The sequence below is a fragment of the Dysidea avara genome, chromosome 1, assembly GCF_963678975.1.
Source record: "Dysidea avara chromosome 1, odDysAvar1.4, whole genome shotgun sequence".
Lineage (NCBI taxonomy): Eukaryota > Metazoa > Porifera > Demospongiae > Dictyoceratida > Dysideidae > Dysidea > Dysidea avara.
In genome coordinates this window covers 49120289-49133331 of record NC_089272.1, presented here as the reverse complement: position 1 = coordinate 49133331, position 13043 = coordinate 49120289, and the positions used below count along the sequence as shown (strand labels likewise).

The 13043-nt window shown below is 37.5% G+C and overlaps 1 long non-coding RNA gene across 1 annotated transcript; it reads right to left on the bottom strand.

Annotated features, from left to right (window-relative positions):
• LOC136267230 (uncharacterized) lies at positions 1 to 8128 on the bottom strand. The gene is made up of 6 exons (XR_010706594.1): positions 7922 to 8128; positions 2357 to 2480; positions 1859 to 1932; positions 831 to 1078; positions 648 to 754; positions 1 to 245 (listed from the first exon to the last, which is right to left on the bottom strand). It is a non-coding gene; the product is annotated as an uncharacterized lncRNA (long non-coding RNA).
• Positions 8129 to 13043: the final 4915 nt, after the last annotated feature.

The following is a 13043-nucleotide window of genomic DNA, read 5'->3' as shown; positions in this document are numbered from 1 at the left end:
GTTTCTGTGTAAGCTGTATTAAAACTATGCCCTAGCTCTCACATTCACAAAAAATAAAACAGTCACAAACATAACTAACATCTGTTACTTCAATTGTTAGTGTTATTGTTCCAAAGTCACGGCTTGCTTTATCTCTTGAATACATTCATCAGTTATCTTCTGCTGTATTGAGCAAATCTGGTGTACGCGGCAGTACATCATTGCAGTACATCAGTGAAAATTATCATAGTAGTGGAATGGTGGGTCTGGAAATAACAAAAGTGTACATGTAAATATTTGTCACACAACACTGTATTGCTTTATGTTCACAGCTAGGTGTTGTGGATATTGCTGGTCAATGCTGGATCACCTTTGTACCTGAAACCCTTGACTGGTACTAGAACAAGGAAATAAAGAATTTTATAGCCTCTTCATGGTACAGTGACATTCAACATTTGTGCTGTTTTGCTTCACAGCTACATCCAGTGCCCTAAAGACTTGACAAGATGTAGTGCACATTTGTGATAATATACATATTATTGAACTATTTATTTGTGATTTTTAACATCAAAATATACATTTGAGGAAATAGTTATGCTATTTACACAGAATGTCTCCCACACTACTGTTAATAATATTCACAAGCGATAATTACTTTAGCTACTGACCTGAAGAAACCTGCCTGGATAGCTTTGTTACTGAGTGGAGAATCATTTCATAACTGGACTGAGTTCACTACTGAGCCACTGTAGTACACTGTAGCAAGTAGTTTCATCTGGTGAGAAAGTAATAAACACTATCAGTGAGGCTAAATTTCGGGTTAATTACAATTACGCGAGCTGCCTTCTCACCTCCCCAGGAGCTATCTTCAATCTACTCTTTGCTGGCTGAGTAATTGCAGTGGTTCAATCATCGTAGCTCAATGCTGTGAAGAAATGTTATAGCCATGCTTCAATAGTGTGGTCCTGTCTTCTTTGCCCCTAGCCTTCATTGTCAATTATAGCACACTGCATGCTGTGGTCTGCCAGGTTACAGATGCTCTTCATCATGTCATGTTTTTCAATGAGACTTCAGTTCGCTGCGCTGCATATACTTTTACCTGTGAAGAGATCATTGCACATTACTGGCTTGGTAAATTACTTGCAGGAGTTGGTATGCTATAGTCATGTCGTATGGTCTGCATGTAGCTCCCATGTACTACATGACATATGTAATATTAACAGTACGTAGTTCAGCATGATTGTTGGTAAGGGTCACTGATTATATGCTTGAATGTCTGTCTGTCTGTGGAAGTATAGTTCTGAAACACTTTTTTCCTATCAACACCAACTTGGCGGTTCCACTCAGTGGGCAACCATGGGTATGTGAGGTATGCAGGCCAGCATGCACAGATGGGTTAGACCAGGAGCTTATGAGCCACCGAAGGCGGCGAAGGAGCATGAAACTCGGTTCCATCACAATCCAAATTATGTCACGTTTTTTGAATAAATTGCTACGAGTGTCACGCCAATTAGTATACAGCGTCGATTAATGAGATTTTACTTTCCTTGTATGGAAAATAATCACCAATGAATTTGGATTTTGATGGCACCCAGCAGGCTACGTAAGTTTCATGCTCCTTCGGCGGCTCATAAGCTCCTGGTTAGACACATCTAGATTCTGTCTATATAATGTACAGTGCATGTACACTTGTAGTGATGCTGTTTTCTTATAGCTATATGGCTTGGGTAAGGTAAATAGTACTATATGATCACCTAATAATATTCATATTTTAAGGGAACTTTATCTATATTGGAAACTTTTCTGTATAATATATCAGACTTTATAGGATTTAATCACTGCATGATATCTCTGTAGACTACAATAACTACAAACTTACATTTGTATATTTAAATCAAATGCCCAATCACATTAGCACTGGTTCAATATCCACAGCAGTGACAGCACACATATCTATTATAAGAAGTGAACATGCAACTTAGTTTTTTTTACATGCAAAATAGTATACCATTATATGTACACATGTGGTAATCATTGATTATATACATTGTCACAAGAACATAATAATAATGTATAAGAGCATATAACCTTATGATGGTCAATTATATTCTAAGAAACAACTTTATGGTGGTATACCTACAATAAACTAACAACCTTCTGACAATTTTATCATGGTAATACAACCTCCCAACAACCATATGGTTCTGGAATACAACCTTGTCCTGGTTATACAATTATTTAGCAACCTTGAAACTACCTTGTAAAGTTCTGACAAGGTAGAAACTACCTTGATTTTATATGGGTGCATGCAAGCAAAAGAAAATAGATTTGGAAACCTATGACTGGCTTGATGAAGTGAGAACCTCATCACACTTACCAAACATGTGGTCAGGTGGTCTTAGTAACCAGGTGGTGACCACTAAGCAGAGTTTTACAGTAGCATGGATGAAGTTTTGACGTTTTCCATTCTCCATTTCCATCGTTTCCAATTACACCAGTCACTGCATTAAATAAATAAAAAGTCAAGTTAATTGTTCTGCTTCTCCGTATTAGTGAAACATACATGTAGTACACTTATAGACATTAAACGTTTCTCACATAGTACATTAATTATTGTCATTTTTACTCCACACAAAGATGACCAAGGAAGCTTTGCAGAACAAGAATAGAATTAATTATTTTAACACAATACAATCTTAACAAGTGTTAAGTAATGTTTATTACACATAGAATTAAGAGAAAAGAATTAAAGCAACAAACAAGTAACACTACAATATAAACAGTATTTACAATTAGAGGTGCACCAAAAATCGGATCAGCTATAGGTTATCAGTTATACTATATCAGCCTTGTTTTTGTATATCAGTATCAGATCAGTAACATGTGGGTCATTCCATGTCAAAGGAATTTAGGGTCACCTCTCGGATTTTGACGAAACTTGGTTTGTTTGTAGTACCTATGGTGCTTATCACTCATGCACATTTTTAGCTCCATACATTCCATAGTTTCTGATTTATGACCACAAATATTTTGAATATTTCATGAAAATTTGGTCCATCTCTAGTTACAAAATCAACTGCAACTTTGTACTGTGTAAATATTTTTAAACACACTTTTCAGTGATGGAAGACTGTTGATTGACCTTTCCAGTGATCCCTAAATTATGGGATATCTACTTAATTATGGTTCAAAAGTACTTCATTGAAAACTTTAATCCCTAATATTTTGAAAAATGCTGCTTGAAATTTTTCGAATTCTTTTGTGAATAATGATTGGGTCATAGTCTATGTTTGATAAAATTTTTGTGGTGGGACCACAATGAGCTCAAGAGATATAATGAATTATGTTGTGGTATGCGGTGGAATTTGCAGTCTATTATTGCTGTATTGGAGTGTACACCTCCAATAAACACTTACAACAAGGCCATGCCAAGTTTGTCTTACAGAGTGAAGGTGTCTAGGTGCATTGCAACCTGTATTAGTGACCACCTGTATTGAAAGACCATCTATAAGCTGTAGCTAATTTATACTTTAATTGGATATTAATGTATAGCACCAAAGCATCAACCCTTTCTAGCAAATGGTCCTTATTAGACAGGTTGACTATAAATGAGATTATCATGCGTCCATAAACACATTAATGTTGTACCATCTCTTCAGTTATACCTTATTTATTAAGTAAAATCTCGTCGTAGTGCACTCACATACATATCCCCACTCTACACTATTCAAGTTACGTACATGGCTGCATAGGTACAATAGACCTCCTCAAAAAGAATACCTGGGCACCTTAATAGCCTCACGATCTTACTTTATAATTGTACGTACATTTTGGGCCCACGACAAGTCTGTGGTTTCTCAAAAATGAACACTTCATCAATGGTCCAGGGAATAGAATAGTTACACTATATACAGTAGATGCATTACTTTTTATAATATTACGAACACTTGCTTTTACCTCAATGTGTGATGTATAGTACTGTAATTTAAAAAATGGTTTTTCAAAGTATTTTGGGTTGACGCTTTGAACATCAGTACAGGCAAATGTTAAGTATGTGGTCAGCATGTCCTATGTGAGTATGTGCATGAGTTTATGACTTGATCTTCAAAGTGGTCATGAATGTAAAGTAATGTAGTAATTAATTTCACAAATTGAGGTACAATTAATGCATGTATGGTAAAACCCCTCCATTGCTAGGACCATAATAAAGTGCTCATATTACAGAAGCCACAGAAGTATCTTGGTCTAAATGTATGTGCACCACTAGAGTGGGAGTACAGTGTATAAACAGGTGTCCTGGTTATCAAGATATCCAGGTATCCCTTCTGAGGAGTTCTGTTATATGTATCTATGTAGCCACATACGCAACTTAAATATGGCTAAGTCCACTACAGTGGTATTCAACTTAATAAAGAAGGTATTTGTAAAGAGATAGTACATTTACATGATGTTCATGGACACATGGGTGGTCAGATCTGTAATTTATAGTCAACCTGTCTAATAAGGACCATTTGTGGATTTGCTAGAAAGGGTTGTTGATGCTTTGGTGCTATACATTAATGAAGTATAACTTAACTGCAGCACATAGATGGCCTTTCAATACAGGTGGTCATTAATACAGATTGCAATGCACCTAGACACCTTCACTCTGTAAGACAAACTTGGCATGGCCTTGTTGCGAGTGGTTATTGGAGGTACACTACACCTCCAATACAGCAATAATAGATGGCAAATTCCACCGCATACCACAACATAATTCATTATATCTCTTGAGCCCATTGTGGTCCCACCACAAATATTTTATCAAACATAGACTATGACCCAATCATTATTCACAAAAGAATTTGAAAAATTTCAAGCAGCAATTTTCAAAATATAAGGGATTAAAGTTTTCAATGAAGTACTTTTGAACCATAATTAAGTAGATATCCCATAATTTAGGGATCACTGGAAAGGTCAATCAACAGTCTTCCATCACTGAAAAGTGTGTTTAAAAATATTTACACAGTACAAAGTTGCAATTGATTTTGTAACAAGAGATGGACCAAATTTTCATGAAATATTCAAAATATTTGTGGTCATAAATCAGAAACTATGGAATGTATGGAGCTAAAAATTTGCATGAGTGATAAGCACCATAGGTACTACAAACACACCAAGTTTCATCAAAATCCGAGAGGTGACCCAAATTCCTTGTTGATTTGACACGGAATGACCCATGTGCAAATAAGTAGCAGATACAGATATACATTAACATCTATTTATGGGCACTTGTGCTCTAGTAATATCCTAGCAGTGCCTGTTTATGTAATGTTGACTATTGATTGAAGTCCCACACTGTCACTTTACAGCTGAATTTTGAGTGAAAATTGTGAGAAGAAAAAGTTTATGCTACCATATCAGATTGGTTTTGTTAATCAGCTTGATAATATTATCATACAGTACGGTAGTACTGTATATTAGGAATCATGCAGTTTTGGGCTTTCTTGTCCAAAAAATATCACCCTAAAACCAGCCTCAAATATCCTTCATAACAGCTTGGCAATATTGGTTAGGCATAGCCAAGCCCAAAGATGCCTTCAGAGTGACCCCCAAATTCTTCCAACAAATTTCTACGGAATGTTAAATATTTTCTATTTACTAGAATTTTATTCTGACTAACTAACTAACTGATGCCTTCAGCCAAGCATAACTCAACAATGGATAAGGCTACAGGCTTGATTTTTTCACTGTTCGACGTCGCTTCATTCCAAAATGTGCTTTTTCACCAACCACAGCACGTACAATGCACATATCATGGACTTACCTTTGTCCTCCTTTGTGTTCCAGTTTTTTTTTCTGACAACGCAAGGTGTCAATTTGCGATGGCGCAATACAGCTTCCCTCTGGCTGTATCATGCTTTTCGCCCACATTTAGGAATTTTAAGCTGGATTAGTGATCAAAGAACAAAAAAAGAGGGAAACAAGGGAACAGCTGAAAGTTGTGAAACAAGGGAGGTTACCTATACTTGCAGATATTCTGGCAGACATCTAATCCCTACTCTTCAGTCTATAACCTGCTGTTTTGTTTTTTGATCCATAATCCAGCTTAAAATTCCTAATTTTTCCTTCTGCTTGTTTTATATCGGTTATTGGAATATCAGCTAAATGTCATATCAGTGCACCTCTACTATTTTATAGGAACAGTGGAACCTCTATTTTTACCTGAATACCTGTGTGAATATCACAAAAAAAGTGTTCAGATATTAAAGTGAATTAGTTGAGATAAAATACAGAGCCATGTTCAACTACTCTAATAGAACATACACTTGTTGACAAAATACAGTCACTGCTACCGTTTGGATAATTATAAAAGGGTTTGGATAATCAAAAGTTTGGGTAATTAAGGTCTCACTGTCCACAGCTGATGTCTTTCTAAACAAACTCTCTGAATTAAGGACACAAGAAAAAAGTCCATAAGGAAGACAATAAATTTGGTCTGGTCATTACACTTCCTGCATCTGAAAGAAGAAACAGCGAAAAGTGGTAAAAACCCAAAAGGCAAGTCCCACTGGTGAGTTTATTATTGTGGCGTAAAATGGTGGCCATGCACTGCTTCATTTGGCCTCTAGGTTTGCGACTGTGATGAGTGAGTGAGTGAGTGAGTGAGTGAGTGAGTGAGTTTGTGTCATCGCCCACATGCTTTTGATACACCCACATGGAATTTCATTATTGGTATTTTAGATCGAAATACTATTATAGAGCAGTCACTTTTACTCTAATAGAGCAATCAGCTATATATACTCTAATGGAAAAATCACTTGTTATACTTTAGCTATTTAATGCAAGAGTAATCAACATAGATCTCACTGTTTTTTTTTGGTAAAAATCTTCATGTTTGGATGTGTTTTTGGAAAATAATGAATAATAACCACCTGCCTGCATCAAATTTTCAAAAATCTGAGCAAGAAACTGGTAATCAAGTTTCATTGGCCTTAGATGGACTAATATTACTCTGTAAAGGTAACTTTCGTGGCATAAGATGTCTCTTGAAAATGGCATTTTAGGCGCACGCATCATTTTTGGGGGATCTCTACTTACAGGAATATCCTCACACAGACCACAAAATGACCTCTTAATAATAGTGTGTGACTTTAACCTTATATTGTGGTTTTGTTTGTTAATTTGTTGTAGTGATACTTTAATTAATGCATTGCCCAACCACAGCCACAACAGCCATAATAGTTATGGCAAAATCAATTATAAATACCTGTAGCATAACTTTATAAGAGCTCTGTATAGCGTCTGTCAAAAGTGTTAGTAGATCTGTAATGATCACGCCCTAAAGTGAAGGGGAACAGGGATATCTGGTCCCTCACTCATGATTGTGGGAAAGATGACATCACACACTTTTTGATGGTCGATAATAACATTGTAGCAAAATATTCCAGGTGATATTGGTACTATTAACAAGAGAAACAGTAAGGAGACAGATCATAAAGGTTAGAGTGGCGTACTGCTACTTTTGTACAGTGGCCTCATGCACATATGTACATGTGCACTTGCTCAAACATCTAAAAACCACACTTGAAGATAATTTCTTCAACTGTCAATCAACAGGTAAGCAATGTTTATTGTGCTTAAACTCACAGTACTCGACAGAGCCATTCTTCACTACTGGTACACATAAACACTACTAGATTGATAAGTTTACCGTAAAATTTTACATGTGGGTTTTCCCAGGCTGATTTTGTACTTCAAAGTTATACAATGGCTTTGTGGTTGTCATTGTGTAAACAATTACTAGATAATTGAATCCCTTGTTTTATAGTGAGTAATTTGATATTTGATTGTTCATGGGCTCACATAATGTGGCATGTGTAACTGTTGTATAATGCCCTACACAACACAAGACATTATTGTCATGGTATTATCACAACTCGACTAACACATATCCACTAACCTGAAGGAGTTAAGGTGGTTACATTAGTAGTAACAACAGTTGCTGGTCCAGCATTGTTAATAGCTGACACTGTCACTTCATATTGAGTATCATTATCAAGATCAGTGAAACTGATAGTATTACTAGTAGTGGTTCTCTCCTCCACCAGTTCTGCTGTCCCATCAGATAAGGTCACATTGTATGTCACATCACAACATGAGATATGGCTGAATGGGGGACCTGTGAGGAGTGATACAGTATGTGAATTAGTTCAGAACTCACAAGAAACACAACAAAGCCACTCTGCAAAAAGCTAATATCATCTTTTCTTGCATAGCATCACATATGAACTTTTCATCTATAGCTAGAGGGTGTCAAGTTTCAGCACCTGCCAAACACTTACTTTTTATAGGCGGTTAGCAGTAATTACACGTGCACAAAATGAGCAATTGGAAATGGAAACAGAAAATGGTAATGTTCAAATCATCATATACTTTATCCTAGAGTACAACCCTCGCTTAGTGGCCACCTCTTAAAGACCACTTGGTTAATAGACCATTTCTGTACAAAGACCACTTGGTTAATAGACCATTTCTGTACAAAGACCACTTTGTCAATTACTACACTTAATTCACTTTGCATGGACAGACTTTCTCACTATTTTACATGACACATTCTGGACATCACAAGTGTATCACATGATTAAACATTGTCGTGGTTTCCAAATTGGCAACTCTATTCATTGCACGTATGTATGTCATGGCTGAAAGATTTTAACTGACAAATGTTTATGCAAAAAGTGCCACCCAATTCAATCTCATACCATGAATTTTTTTTTTTTTTTGGGGGGGGGGGGGGGGAGTTAACAGGCTGAGCACACTGTTGTAATCACTATAACCATTAACAAGACTCCAGCTTCCATACAAGGGTCTGCTCAAATAATTTTGAGCCCCCAACTTTTTCACCTTCCTCTACTTGTGTATTATATACACACTACATGGTCTAGTAACTTGAATAGTACACAAACTCTGCACAACAACACATAATCGAACTGTAAGGAAACAAACAGTCTCACATACAGTAGCAATGAGCACAGATACTAGTCTCGCATGGCCAGACCGCTTTTTCTCTGCACAGCGCTTATCGATTGGAAATTATAAGCGTCTGCTCCGAAAAAGGGTCTGGAATGGCAAGGGGGTATCACTCAGGTTCTTGCTGTAGGTCGATCTACAACCACGGTCAAACTTTAAGTCAACGGTCAAGGCCACAAAATAGCTCTTACAGTGGGTCAAGGGTCAAGACAATACAGAAGGTTCGAAACCCACAATCGAAAACTATACATAGCTATTATCAAGTTTACGGAATTATACGTAACTCACAAGAATTAAAAATCTCCAAGAAGATGTTTTAAACCATTTCGCCATTATTATATTGATTTTTCTTTCCCAGCTGCTGGTAGCACGCACTAAGAAAATATTATACTAGGTTACAAGTGCAGGTGTGTATAGGAAAATAGAGAAATAAGTGGAGGTCAAAAGTTTGACAAGAAATGCTTAAGTCACAGGTCAAAGACAATAAACGCTGCAAGTCAAGGGTCAAGGTGAAATTTTCCCCGGTCAAGATTTTGATCCTGGTCGCAGATCTACCTACAGCGTGAGCCGACATGACACCCCTTTGAATGGTTAGCATAGGTAACTCGTTTCTAACACTCCCAACCACTATGGAGGGTGTTAATGAATTCCAACAAGCTTTCGCCCACATCTCGACTCACAAACATTCAATATTCGAATTCTAAATCTTTTTGGCACTTGCCAGTTGATGAGTCGTGTGCCATTCAAAGCGAGGCATGGATTTGGTGACAAAAGCAACTGACACTATGCCTAACAGGTAAACATATTTCGTGTTTTAAACCATACCACTTTCTTCTTCACGGTACTTGCCAGGGAAGCAGGCTCTATGGTGTCACAGTCACGGCACGGTTTGAAATCTTGCTGTTGAAAAAACGTAGAACCGAATATTGAATGTCTGTGGGTCGAAATGTGGGCGAAAGCTTGTTGGAACTAATTAACACCCTCCATAGTGGTTGGGGGTGTTAGAAATGAGTTGCCTATGCCATAGATATTATAGAAGCTATAATATCTATGCCTATGCTAACCCATAGATACAGGGGGTATTATAGAAAAAGGATTGGAAACACAATTTTCCAGTAACCCCTAAACTGTATGTCATGATTTATATTACACGCTATACCTACATATAAGGCTATAGAAGTTATTTATTAGTGCAGTAGAACCAAGGAAGAGTTGATATTTGAGGTTATGTAGTCAAATTAGTAAATATCGGTTCATGGTGAAAGTTATCCATCTATCAACATTAAGCCCCATACCACCCCATATGTATGGGGTATTTGACAGTTTGCAAAAGCTAAAGCCCCACTGCTGGGGCATAGGGTTTGTCTAACCCCCCCCCCCCCACAGTTGAAAGGTGATTTTAGCCCATAAAGAGATAACTTTTACATCAATTAAAATGTGTAAACAACACTTCAGTAAGAAATAATGAAATATTGTATGTTGATTTGTTGATATAAACATTGTGGGAGGACTCTTCTATTGTATTTTTGAAAGTGTCAAAATCCTTGTGTCCAGCCATTTTTTTTTTTGCCATAACCCTGCACTAAAATATCTCTTACATGGCTTGCTTCCTTGCTCCTGGTAACATGGTCACATTAAGACATTTTAAACAAACCTCAGGTTAGATGTAGTCTCGTGCCCATCCGGGCTCGAGCTAATGCGCAAACACAGTCTGGTGACAATGCTCGAGTTTCTTGGGCCCGGAAGTGCGATCCAGCCAAAATATTGGCTGGCCAATCAGAATTGAGGAGTTGTGTAATCGTTTTAAAACAGTGAAAAACCATTCGAAAATGACTAGGAATAAAGTATAACTCAGAATAGGGCGTTTACTAGATGCGATCTCTTCATTCATTGTATTAGTAGAGGAAGCTTTTCATTTCTGGTGAAACGCCAAGTCACGATTCATAAGGTGAGATCGGAAAAAAACAACTTGACAACAACATCTTGAACAACCTAGGTGAGTAACGTCTAATACAATGGCTTTAAATAGTCTGCTTTTTCGTCTACTTCCAGTACATTCATGCGATTATGCAACTCGTCGATTCTGATTGGCCAGCCAATATTTTGGCTGCATCGCACTTCCGAGCCCAAGAAACTCGAGCATTGTCACCAGATGGTGTTTTCGCATTAGCGCGAGCCCGGCTGGGCACGAGACTAGGTTAGATGCACACATTTTCTGCCCTACAGGAGTGATTATGTAACTATTGTGACGTCATGTGTTACTGCTCTATACCGGGGAGTATAAATAATAAATTAATTTTTCATTGTAGTACTGTTACTGTGTTTCCACAACAACTCTCCTCAATATCTTATATCTGACAACTAAAATATAAGGATCAGTGTCATTTTAAACATAACATAAATTCTGTTTTTTTGTTCTGTTTTTTATACTGTTTGTTTGTCAAGTATAAGGTTGAGCTTTTTATGTTAACATTTAGGAATACATGAAAGGTTGTACCTGTTATTATTAGACAACTATCCCTCTAGAGATTTGCTAGGAGGCTAACAGTGAGCCTGTGAAGCAGGGAGTCAGAAACCTGTAACTGAAAACTGTAAACTGTTATGAAACAGAGCAGATGAAATCTTCCATCATTCTTTCCATTGCCACCCACTTGGATAAAGTAGCTCCTGCAGGAGCCAGTCATATAGCATGTGTGTTGTTGACTTTGTTCACAGCCTGTTATCAATGTTGGGTATGTTTTAAACACCGTTTACAATGACTACCTGAGGTGACTGGCAATGTATTGTATACATGGAAAACACTGTGTGACTGACTGAGAAGAAAAATGTGCACTGGGTAGCTGATGTGTACCATTATACTACATGCTTGCCTTCTGAGCCGGCTCATCAGCACTTGATGAGATGTGTACCACTGAAGTCACTTTATAATTTGCCACTGCTCTCAGTAAACTACTCAGACAATCCATGCACATAGCTAAACACTACAACATAGTTTATATTATCAATGTTAGGTCAACTGAAGTGATGTAACAGCTGAAGTGATGTAACAGCTGAAGTGATGTAACAGCTGAAGTAATGTTAGTCTCGTGCCCAGCTGGGCTCGCGCTAATGCGCAAACACCATCTGGTGACAATACTCGAGTTTCTTGGGCCCGGAAGTGTGATCCAGCCAAAATATTGGCTGGCTAATCAGAATCGAGGAGTTGCATAATCATTTTAAAACAGCGAAAAACCATTTGAAAAAGGCTAGGAATAAAGTAAATCTCAGAAAAGGGAGTTTACTAGATGCGAACTCTTCATTTATCGTATTAGAGGATAGCGTTTCATTTCTGGTGAAATGTCGAGTCAAGATTCATAAGGTGAGATCGGAAAAAAACAATTTGACAACAAACATTTTGAATAACCTAGGTGAGTGACTTCTGATAAACAGCTTTAAATCATCTGCTTTTTCGTCTACTTCCAATACATTCATGCGGTTATGCAACTCGTTAATTCTGATTGGCCAGCCAATATTTTGGCTGGATCGCACTTCCGGGCCCAAGAAACTTGAGCATTGTCACCAGACAGTGTTTGCACATTAGCGCGAGCCAGGCTGGGCAGGGCACGAGGCTAGAGTAATGTATGGTACAGACAAGTGGACCAACACCTGGAGCAACCATATCAAGTCGGATCCTTGAGTCTGAGAGAACATGCTTGTTGTTTCTGTATTGTTTTCACTAACAAGTAAACGCAATTAAGGACAGGTGCTACCTACATTACTTTAATAAACAATATTGCTAACCAGCTGCCTGTAACACACATTAGTTATGTGATATCATCAGTATAAGCTATAGCATATGTATTTACTGAGATTTTTGCACAGCACACACAGATAAATACCATAGTCTCACAATGAGCACAGATACACATTAAAAACTTACACACAAACTGTCATTCCGTTATCAGCACTCCATTAAACACGACCTGGTGACCAATAACGGTTGCTGCGACCATAGATGACCAGACGTACGGACTTCAACTTCAATTTTTTTTATGCGCGCCTAGTAGCTGTGA